Below are 12,186 nucleotides of genomic sequence, written 5' to 3'. Positions count from 1 at the left end.
TTGTATGGCACACTTTTAGTACATGAATGTTGTTTTTTTTTAATGATGGCAATTACAAAAGTGCAGTTCTTTATTTCATATATTATTTTATTCTTTTTATTAGCATAATTGTGTATAAGATTAAAAGTTGAAGCCTAACTTTAAAATGTCGCAAATAAAATTGAAGCAAACTGTTTCATGAAGAATTTCAATTCTAACGTATTTTTATTACGACAAAACTGAACCGTCGGAATTAATACACTTACAATGCGCTGAACATGTCCTAAATGGTTTGCTTAATTCCACTGTCAAGGTTGTTGCGACGCGAAGGGCTGGTTTGGTATAACTGTGTTTTGAAAAAAAACTGCTTCTGCTGTGCTGTAAGAATAAGCAGTTGTAAAATAAAACAGCAGAGTGTTTGATAAACTTTTTTTGTAAAAGTGCTTTTGAAAAAAAAAGCAATATTATAGTGTTTAGTAAACTTTTATGTAAAACAGATGTGAAAAAAAGTCGATTTTTCAAAGCTGAGTTTTGCAGCTTCTTGTTTTTGGCTTTTTTTTCATCCAAAACTGTGAAAAAAAACTGAAGCTGAATGTTTACCAAACACAAAAATAGCTCCCAACTTTTTTTGATACCAACTTTTTTCAGAATCACCTCAATACCAAACCAGACTGAAGTCTCATGTCCCAAAGCCGTCCAAAATCACTTTGCGACGTTGACAATCCGTTGTAATAAGTTTGGAGAACTTTTTCGACACAGTTCTGTTGGGACTCTATCACAAGCGGCATTACCGTTACCAAAGCCCAATTGCGATTCTTTTTTCGTTTTATACGACGAATTTTAACCGTCGCATATAACGTTTTTTTTTAGTTCTGTTGGAAAGAATAGAAATCCGAGTATCGACTTTACCAAAACAAAAGAAAGAAAAAGAATACAAGCTCACCTTGCATTAATTCACAAGCATTTGATTATGTTGGCTGGCGTTTCAATATTGCTACTCATCCTTTTCATTTTATTTAATTTCAAACGTGCAACAATAGGATTTTTCTTATATATTTTGTATCTCCATCATACATTAGATTATGAATATAAAAACCGACTTATCTAACCTTTTAAAGTATAAAATTAGAGCCTGGATCGATCGGTTTAGCCTAATTGACTTTTATCCTTGATTAAAAATAGAGTGCCCATTGAAAACTCAAGCTTTGTCTTCAGGGCACGATCGAGCTTACATGTCCAGGCTTAGGAAGATATTATTAATTATTGAAAAGTAACCACACAAAATTGCCTAGAATAATCACTCGTTTGGAAGCATTTTTATAATGATTAAAAGCGCTTTTGAAGAAAATGTTTTAGAAGAAAGAATGTTTTTCAATGATAATGTATTTCATCTCAATCAAAGGTAATACAATCTTATACAATCCTATCAGAATAAAGGAAAGAATCATTACATCCTAAACTAGGAAACCAAATATGGTAGGAATCCCACAATTGTAGGAATCCTAATACAAGTCAACACTCCCCCTCAAGTTGGTGCATAGATGTTGCACATGCCCAGTCTAGAAACCTCGAGAACTTGTCACTAGAAACCGCCTTAGTGAGAATATCTGCTACTTGGTCTTCTGTTCCTATGGGAGGAACCTCAATTACTTTGCTATCTAGCTTCTTTTTAATAAAGAACATGTCAACCTCTACATGCTTGGTCCTATCATGTTGCACTGGATTATGAGCAATATCACGAGCAGCTTTATTGTCACAAAATAACTTCATCGGCTGATCATGTTTGACCCCCCAAATCTTGTAACAGAAACTTAAGCCACAAGATTTCATAAATACCAACTTTTGCGCTTGACCTTGATACAACATTCTGCTTCTTGCTTCTCCATGTTACTAGATTTCCGCCAACAAAGGTGAAACACCCGGATGTCAAGCTTCTATCATCCGTCGATACTGCCCAATCAGCATTCGTATAACACTCAATTCTGAAATGCCCATTTTTCCAAAATAAAATTCCTTTACCAGGGTTTCCTTTCAAGTAACTCAATATTCTCATAACTGCACTCATGTGTTGTTATCCTGGATTGTGCATATATTGACTAATTACACTTAAGGCATGAGCAAGATCCGGCCTAGTGTGAGCCAAGTACATTAATCTTCCTACTAACCTTTGGTACCTCTCTTTATCAACTGGTACTTGGTTCCGATCGATACCCAATTTCATTCATTCGACCAACGGAGTAGACACTGGCTTACACGCCATTATACCTGTTTCTTCTGACAGGTCAAGAACATACTTCCTTTGTGATAGAAATATCCTAGACTTGCATCTGGACACTTCAATCCCAAGGAAATATTTTAAAGAATCAAGATCTTTCATTTCTAATTCTGTGGACAAATATTTTTTCAAGGCTGCTTGCATAACAGGATCATTACCAGTAACCACCATATCATCCACATATACGATGAGAGCTGTAACCTTTCCGTTCCGACGTTTTAGGAATAAAATGTGATCCCAATTACTTTGCCTATACCCGAATGCTCTCATAGACTTGGAAAATCTACCAAACCAGGCTCTTGGAGACTACTTTAACCCATACAATGATTCTTGAGCCTACATACCTTTTGTTTCCGTATGTTCGGATCATTACACCTTGGTGGAAGGTCCATGTAAATCTCCTCAGTTAGATCTCCATGGAGGAATGCATTTTTTACATTGAACAGTTGCAAATGCCAATCTAAATTTGCTACTAAAGACAGTAGAACATGAACTATATTGATCTTTGCCACTGGTGTAAACGTATTAGTGTAGTCAATGCCATATTTATGTGTATACCCATTTGCCACCAATCTTGCTTTAAAACGATCTACCGTTCCATCTGCTTTGTATTTCACTGTATAACTCCATTTGCATCCCACATATTTCTTTCTAGCTGGCAAGTCAATTATTTTCCAGGTAGCATTCTTCTTCAACGATCTCAATTCCTCGTTCATTGCCTCTTTCCAGCGGGAATCTGCTAAGGCCTCCTGCACATTGTTAGAAATAGATACAATAGATAATTGATATACAAATGACTTATTTGATTACGATAGGTGACAGGTAGACACATAATTGTTTAATGGATATCTCACAGGTAAACACATAATTGTTTAATGGATATCTCACTCTTGAATCTGAATTTGGCTCACTCACGGAATACTTGTGTTTACACTTCGGAAGGCGACAGAATGGAGGTGCATCCGGTGTAAGAGACGATTGGTTATGAGAATTCACAGAAGATGAGTTCATACTTGGACCTGATATAACATCGGGAGAAAAATCTCGTGACAGTTGTTGCAGTTGTTGCTCGGTTTTATTACAAATAGTGGGCTGCAACTCATTTTCATGTTCAAACCCCGTAGGACCAGTGGGCTGCTCTTCCTCCTGATTTTTTTGCTGTTCCTCGACTGATGACCAAAACATGTGTGTTGCTGCCCATCTCCAGATGTCGTGGGCTAATCACCAAAACACGTGAGCTGCTACCCTTCTCCAGATGCCATAGATTCCAGGTGTGATGACTGCAATAGCTGCTCTTCATGCAGCTCAGTTCTAGCCACGAGAGAGTAATCAAAGCTCAAAACTTCATTATTATCTCAGGTCAGAACTTTACTAGTTTGGTACTCCCCCTAAAGTGAGGACGCGGATGATCCAAAAAACATTTCATTCTCATGGAAAATCACATCCTGAGTGATAAACATTTTCTTACTCGGAGGATGACAGCAACGATATCCTTTATGGGTAGTGGCATAACCCAAAAAAACACAACGAATGGCTAGAGGCCCAAGTTTATTATTTCGTTGAGGGGGATGAAGGTGAACAAAAGCAACATACCCCAAGACCTGTGGGGAAAGATTTGAAGTCGGTGGACTGCTAGTCTGAGATATGAGAGCCTGAAATGGCGTATAGAAGTTGATAGTACGAGAAGGAAGATGATTGATAAGGTAGGCCGCGTACGTAAGTGCCTCTCCCCAATAATATAGAGGCATATGTGCCGCAATGAGTAAAGCATGAACCATTTCTAATAGGTGTCTATTTTTGCATTCAGCAACCCCATTCTGTTAAGTAGTATACGGGCACGTGGTCTGATGAACAATACCATGCAATTCAAGGAATGAACAAAGCTCCATATTAACATATTCACCACCATTGTCACTTCTAAGAACCTAGATATTCCTGTTGTATTGCACAACAACCATTTTATGGAACTTTTGAAAGGTCGAATTAACTTCGCTTTTCGACTTTAACAAAATAACCTAAGTCATTATGGTACAATCATCAATAAAAGTAACAAACCAGTGAGCACCACCAAGGGTAGCTATTTTCAATTGTCCCCATACATTAGAATGCACAATCATAAAATGAACGGTACTTTTATTTAAACTGGGAGAAAAGGAAGTTTGATGGCTCTTAGCCATTTCACAAACATCACATTTAAACTGAGAAACATCATTCCTGACAAACAAACTAGGAAATAACTTATGCAGATAACCAAAGGTAGCATGCCCAAGGCGCCGGTGCCACATCCAGATATCCGACACTTTATTAGTATCCCCTTAAGAATCATTAACGGAAAGAGCTTGAGTTAGCAAGCTAGAACTACTGGTGGTCAATTCCAAGTAATAAAGTTTCCCTCTTCTAATACACAAAAATAGGGCCAAAAAATAACCAAACAATGTAAGGCAAAGGTTATTTGGGCAACGGATAACAAATTATAATTTAGAGAAGGAACCACAAGAACAGTGTCAAGTTTCATGGTATCAGACAGAGAAACAGTGCCTTCCCTAGTAACAGGGTTGGCATTACCATTAACAACATTGACCACGGTTTGTGTGGATGTTTTTAGTGATGGAACCTGTCTAGAATCACAAGTCATATGTTCAGTAGCCCCATAATCAATTATCCATGTATTATTCATAACAGAAGTAGAAGTACTTAGTGTCTTACCATCACTACCTACTGCAGCAATCATGGCAGATGCCTTGTCTGCTATTTGGTCTGAATCATTTTTGGTTTTTGCAACGGAGGCTCGAGATTTGTTGCACTGAGTATTACATGTCTTATCTTAATTCTCGAGATATCCAATCAGCTCAAAACAGCGACTCTTAGAGTGTCATGTCATGCCATAGTGTGGGCACTTACCTTGGGGATGATCCCGGCTTGTCTGGCTAAGACGAGTTTATCCTGGCCGGTTTTGTGACCCATCTCGATTTAACCAAGAAGATGATCCATTGGCCTTTGCTGCCATGGCAGCGGGTTCACTCTTATCAACCTTCGTCTTCATTGCTTCCCTTTCAATCGGCTTTTGGACGAACATATGAATAAGAGGCATGAAGGCTAAGCGGGGGATCATTCCGCAGCACTTCTCCACGCACCTGATCAAACCCATCATCGAGACCACCAAGAAACACATAGACTCATTGTCTTTCAATGAATTTTTGAAACACTTTGACGTCATTTTCACACTTCATGGATACTTTATTAAAGCGATCCAATTATTGGAAAATCTCAGTTAGCTCCCCAAAATAGGTAGCCAAAGGTCGGCCATTCTGACGAAGACGTGATGCCTTCTTATTCAAAGAATAAATTTGAGCCTCGTCATTCTCATCATAGTAGGCTGCCTTAAGAGAGTCCCAAATTTCCTTCGATGTAGACAACCGAATGTACCATTTCATAATCTTAGGCTTCATTGAAGACAAAAGCCAACTCTTAATTTTTTGATCTTCAAAGAACCAATCATCATATTTAGGATCGTCTTCGTTAGGTTCCTTGATAGACCTACGAAGCTATCCCATCTTCTTCCGTCCAGCAATATGGATTTGAATGAGAAGAGCCCATAAATCATAGGTTTTTTTCATCCAAAACCATACCAATATTAAAGCTTGAATTCTCTGACTACACCATAATTGGAGCAGCTGCTGGAACAATCTGAGAACCAACCCTATTTTCTTCAGCCATCTTTCTTGCTGTCGGTATAGCCTAAAACCTACAGCGTTGATGGGAACTTGGAACACGGTAATTGACTGACAAAAAAATTGGGCAGCGTTGTGGAATATGGAACAATACGGACGAACTAATAGAATGGGGTAGCAACAACTTCTCAGTTGCTCGCTACAATGGATCAGGAATACGGGCAACAACAACTTTAAGTTGCTCGCTGCAATTGATCAGGGACACGGCAGATACAAAAACAGTTAGGGTTCAGTGTTTTCCTTGTCTTTTTTTTTTTCTAACCCGGCTCTGGTGCCAAGAAGAAAGAATGCTTTTCAATGATAATGTATTTCATCTCTATCAAAGGTATATATACAATCATATACAATCCTATCATAATAAAGGAAAAAATCATTACATCCTAAACTAGGAAACCAAATATGGTAGGAATCCCACAACTTATAGGAATCCTAATACAGGTCAACAGTTTTTGGGTTACAAAATCACTTGAAGTGGTTCCAGTTGTGTTTCTTGTAAGAAGCACTTCAAGTGCTTTTCCAAGTATCACTTGCATTTTTACTAAAGATAAGTTCCAAAAACATTTTCACTAAAAGTACTTTCAGCTATTTTAAAAGTACTTACAAACGAACCCTGAATAACAGTTCTAACTATTTGAATATACAAATAAATCCTAAACTTTAAAACCCTAATTTATCTGTAAAACCCTAACCCTAACCTCGAACTCACAAAGCCCACATCTATTTTGGTAGATTTCTTAATACCTCTACATTAACAACCAACTAACTTTCAGACATTTGGAAGTTAGAAAGTGTCCCCATATAATTGGATTTGGAACTCTAGAGCTCCACTTGTTGGCCAAATTAACCGTTAATTCTTTCAAAATTGACTAAATTTTTTGAACTCCTTGAGGGCATCACTCAGTTTATGTGTTGGTCATCTATTATTCCTCATAATCATTCAAGGTCCGGACCACTCAAAATTGCAATGAATCTTTGGCCTTTATTTGTTGCGTGGGATTTTTGGCCGTGACCATGTGTTTATGTACTAGATGACATAAAAAAGTAGTGGCATGGAAGACCCATCATCCCATCTTGTCAGTGTCATCCCAAATATATAATTATAGGAATATTATATGTGCGTGATATCTAATATCGGCACGCATCCAAGATAAAAAAATGGCCACCACCTTACATCAAAACTCAATATTTATTAAATCTTTTGGTTGAACAAATATAAAGATATTATATGTGTACGTACATAAGTGGGAATATTTCACTTTCGTTTTATACGTTTTCTTCTTCTTTGTCACGGTCATATGCAATGTAGTTGTGGAGATTATTGGCGTATGTGACTTGTGAGGTGTTCTTAAATTAATGGTTTTGATTAAATATGATAACTTGATAGGGTTATCTTTCCTAGGTGTGATGTAGTGATTAAGAGAAACTAACCACCTTATCTGTCACCTTCGATTCATAAAATAAGGGTGAGATCGATGAAGTGCGAACAAAGTAGTAAACCCAACTTTGTTGCTTTCCAATTTCCATGCCGTTCTTGACCTAAAAATAATATCAAATCAAAGGTTTTGTTTTGTGTAACAGAATCATATCTTTTCACATTGCCAGGTATATGGGTTCCTAGACCTTTCTCTAAAACTGAGTTCTACTAACTCTGCACGAAGAATTTATAAAATGTAGGTAACGTGCAACACTGCACGATGTAGTACGTATGGCACAGATAAACTCTGCATTTAGTTGAAAATAAATAAGCATAGACAAAGATGAAGCTGATTTTCTTTTTCTGGGTTGGTCAAAGAGGAATCCTAATCATGCATGCATTATATCTAATTCTGTTTTTTTTCTCTTTTATCTTAATGTTATGATGTTTGGTTGTAATTTTTTTGTTAAATATAAACATCACAAACTGGATCGTATACGGATCATATTACCATACAAATCAAATAAGAGCCTAGGAACTATTTTAGGAGAAAAATAAAAAAAAACTAAATACAAGATTGACTATAAGTATGTGCTTAGATTAGCAAACTCATCAACTGTCATATTGTAAATTTATAGATGTGATTAACCGTGTAATTGGAGATCTGGTCCAACAAACACAATATATATATCCGTCATGAGAGAAGATAATTATATCAAAGAATCTTAATCTTCTTCTTAATTGCTTGTATTAAGAGTTAAGACTTTGATTTGCTTGTTACCATTTGTGTGTTGAGTCATAAAGAAAATAAATTTTAACTCAAAACTTTATTTGTATAATATAACTCTCGAAAATATAACCTGCAAGATCTAGAGTACGTTTGGCCTATGTAATAATTTCTTTGGAAAATGTACAATGATGATCAGTCGCATTTCAAGGTGGTGGAGACTTGAAGTTAATTTTCACAAACCCACCACACCAAACAATAAGATGATGTGTTTCCTGCCTTCTAAAAATTGAAAAATAAACTATGAATCGATGTGTTGACAGCATATATATGTGTCCATATTGTAAAGACAACAATACTAGAGGGCAAAGAGGACAACTTCTTAGTTCATACCACATGGTATGCTCAACTGGCCCTCCTTTATCTTCTGTATTGTCAAACAAGTAAGAAAAGGACACACACAGAGCCCCACTCATTTAGTTTTATAGTTTTGTGAGGAGTGGGGGCACAATTTTAGCTGACCCAAATTTGGAGGATCCCAGTATGCAATTTCGATGTCTATCTACCGTGCTGTTTAGTCTTTGAATGCTCGATTAGGGCATTGGACCCAGTAGGGAAAAGAGGTAAAGAAATGGAAAGGTGTCATAAAGATGGCAAGTCTACTTTGTAGATATATCCATATTCCAATCCATGCTCAAAGGTGGTGGGGAATTTTGATAGTGATGGAGTGGACAAAGCCATGGCATAAAATATGGATCTCCAGAAAAGAAAAATATTAGGGTCCCATACATATGATGTGTAGTAAAATGTTGGGTGAGAGGCACAATCCAGCTATCAGCTTTAATCATCACCTTAAAATTTGATGTTGCTCCCTCTCCTCTCTCACAACACATTTTCCCTTTATAACATTGTCCCCACTCATATGACAATTGACGAACGAGAGAGAGAGAGAGAGAGAGAGAGAGAGAGAGAGAGAGAGAGAGAGGAGCATATCCTTTATGTGGGAATTTTGAGGACTACCGTTGGTTTGCTTTAGGAATATGGATTTGGTAGGATAAGAGAGATCGTGGAGTAGAAGCAAAGGTTGGGCATAATATCTATGGGCGTTTATTAATTTTCCATGGTGGAATCAAGAACCCGTAAAGTTTGAAGTATCAGGAACGTAATTCTGTTCAACACACATGCATAACACGAACCCTTAATTGCGCTTTTTTGTCTTGAATTAGAAAATATATGCCCTTGTTGTAAGCACATAATCTTATCCCACCGACAAAAATCCCATAAGCTAAAGCCTACAATTCTATAACCTCTTCATCCCGTGATCCCATCCATTGGTTTATTTAAGATTGCAACATCAAATCTAATTAGTGCAGCCCCATCATCTTCAATTTTCTCTATTATTTACTTGTTTTATAACACCCAAAAAATATATATATATATATATTTGATTTATGTTTGAAACCCTAAACTTAAAAGTCTTGATTACAAAGTAAAATATGGCTTTTCTATGTGGAGGGATAGGTGTTAGGTTGTTGTAATTTTATATCTTTGTACAAGTAAAATTTATACTCAATCAGATTGATAGATATTGGTGAATAAATAAAACTTGTTTTTCTTTTCAAATTAACAATTAATTTATAATTCATGTGATACTTAACAATTTAAATTAAACATCAGTGACTTTATTTTTTTTCTTTTAAATTAGGGTTCAACTACCTACTCCTTTTGAAGTTGAATTTAAAAAATCATCTTAACACTGTTTTGTAAATATATTACGAATAATGGTGACAACATATGGGAACTTGTTAAAGGTTGTCCATATGGAACGGCTATTTTTAAAAAACACACACCTATGTATACAATTAGAGAGAGAATAATTTCAAGATGTTTATTTGCAACAAAAGTTTGTGGTTATGAGAGTAATTTCAAAGTCATAATCAACAAAGATGAAAGACTAAAAAAAATAACAAGGAGAAAAAAGAAGAAGAGGAGGAAAACAGATGTTCTTCCAACTTTTCCTCTCTTTGAAAGAAGCATGTTTAGCGTTGAAGAGAAAGGGTGATGGCACAGAAAGTGACCTAAACCTAAACTAAGGGAAGTGTTATTGGCACTTCAAAAATCTCATTATACACTCCTCACAAGTGTATTTTTCTTTCCTAATATAGAAAATTTGGAGTGTAGAATGAGATTTTTGGAATGCTAATAACAATTTTCTAAACTAATAGTAGAATTAGTACCTATATTACATACTCGATTAAATTTTGAGCCAGAAAAAAATATAGTAAGACTTTAAGCACAACTACCATGAACGTTTAAAAAAAAGGAGTTGAAAGAGTAATGTCGACCATCACGCTTTGTTGGCCACCCCCAACATTGCATGTGTAGCTATAAAGGAATCCAAAACCTTGAATCTTTGTCAAGACATACAAAAATCTTCCAAAATTAGGTTAAATTATGTGCAACAGGACTTATCTCTTTTCTCTATTTTCTTAGCATGTGAATAAATTCGTAGGGTGGATATGGTGCAATTTTCTAAATGGGATCTCAACTTTTCAGCATGCTGAGGTAGGTAGACCTTACTGCTGTAATGTATCATCAAATAATAAAGTCGGTCTAACCAGATCTGCTCCAAAATTTATTAAGGAAAAGCATGGCCTGGTCAAGGATGGTGAGGTTGTCCTATAGGTGATTTAATAGATAGTGATAATATGATGTGTAACAACTAGAGTGGACAAACCCCAAATAGAAGAAGCCATTACAGCCACAAGTATAAATCATGAAGAAAATGTGAGAAGAAAAACGAAATTTGGTTGAGTTAAAATATCTACGAAATTGTCGATATTTCCGTCGAAATATACGAAAAATTGAGGACTGATATGGAGGGGGGTGTGAAATGCAAAGTTCACCCAATATTGGCGAGATATAGAAAAATCAATGAATATCGATGACATTTGCTAGAATCCATTGGGAATTTTGAACTCTTTTTAGAAATTTTTCTCTAGTTTTGACTAAATCTTAGTGAGTTGATATACCACCCCATTGCAGATTTACATAATTTCCATCAAATGCAACTGATATCGATATTGATATATCCATCAATTTTCTATAAATTTGCATATCAATATTTTTACCTATATAGATATTTCAAAATATTGGTCGAAGATTGCGTGATATGGGAGCGTTGAGAACAAAATTAGCAAAAGAGCATTTGGGCCAAACTCACATTTGGAGTTGGAACATTCAACTCTAGCTTAAGCCTAAAGCAATTTCAACTTCAAGTATAGCCCAAGTTGAACATACTTGAAAGGCCTACAAGCAGCAAATTTTGATTATATACCCAATTCTTTTCATCTAGTTATTGTTTTTTATTTTCATGCAAAACGGTAGTGGGAGAGCATGATATCGAACACAGGATCTCAGGAGCACGGGTAATTGTTCTTGGCCACTTGATTTTCAAGTATCATTTGCTTCATCAGGTTAACGATGAAGCTTAACCAAACTGATCTTGTTGTACAATCTAAGTGTTAACATGTCAATCCAACAATCAAAGTGAAGCAAGCTTGAAGAAGAACGAGCGAGAGATAGAGATAAAAGAAATGAAGGAAAGGTATGATATGAAGGCAATAACAGAAAAATGAGAACGTTGAGTCAGGGCACGATTCAAATGCGTTGTTTTTAAGACTAATTTGTTGCTTTTCTTTGTGCAAAAAGAGTTTAGAAACAAATTGTCTATACTCCCCCCTCAATCTCAAGCGATGAAAGTGTTCTAAAAATCGGTGCTAGGCGGTGAAGATCCATCGCGATTTAGGGTAAATTGTTTCGAAAAATCGGTCTGGAGCTAATTGGCACCTAGGCGGTTTTTTTTATTTTTTATTAATTGTGTGCTTTTTTCTTTTTTGGTTTCATAGTGGTATACTTATGGAAATGGTGTACCTAATTTGCAAATGATGGATTTACTACAAGTTCATCCAATAGTGAAATGAATTGGAGCATTTTTGAGGGATACATACAAAGAAAAGAAATAAACTAGATACAACAAGGTTAAATAATTTAGTCTATG

Source organism: the organism of the source record quoted next, unplaced genomic scaffold, assembly GCF_019419815.1.
Source record: "Pyrus x bretschneideri cultivar Hongxiangsu unplaced genomic scaffold, Pyrus_bretschneideri_v1 Contig7, whole genome shotgun sequence".
NCBI lineage: Eukaryota > Viridiplantae > Streptophyta > Magnoliopsida > Rosales > Rosaceae > Pyrus > Pyrus x bretschneideri.
The sequence above is the reverse complement of the archived record's forward strand: the minus strand, read 5'-3'. Positions refer to the sequence as shown.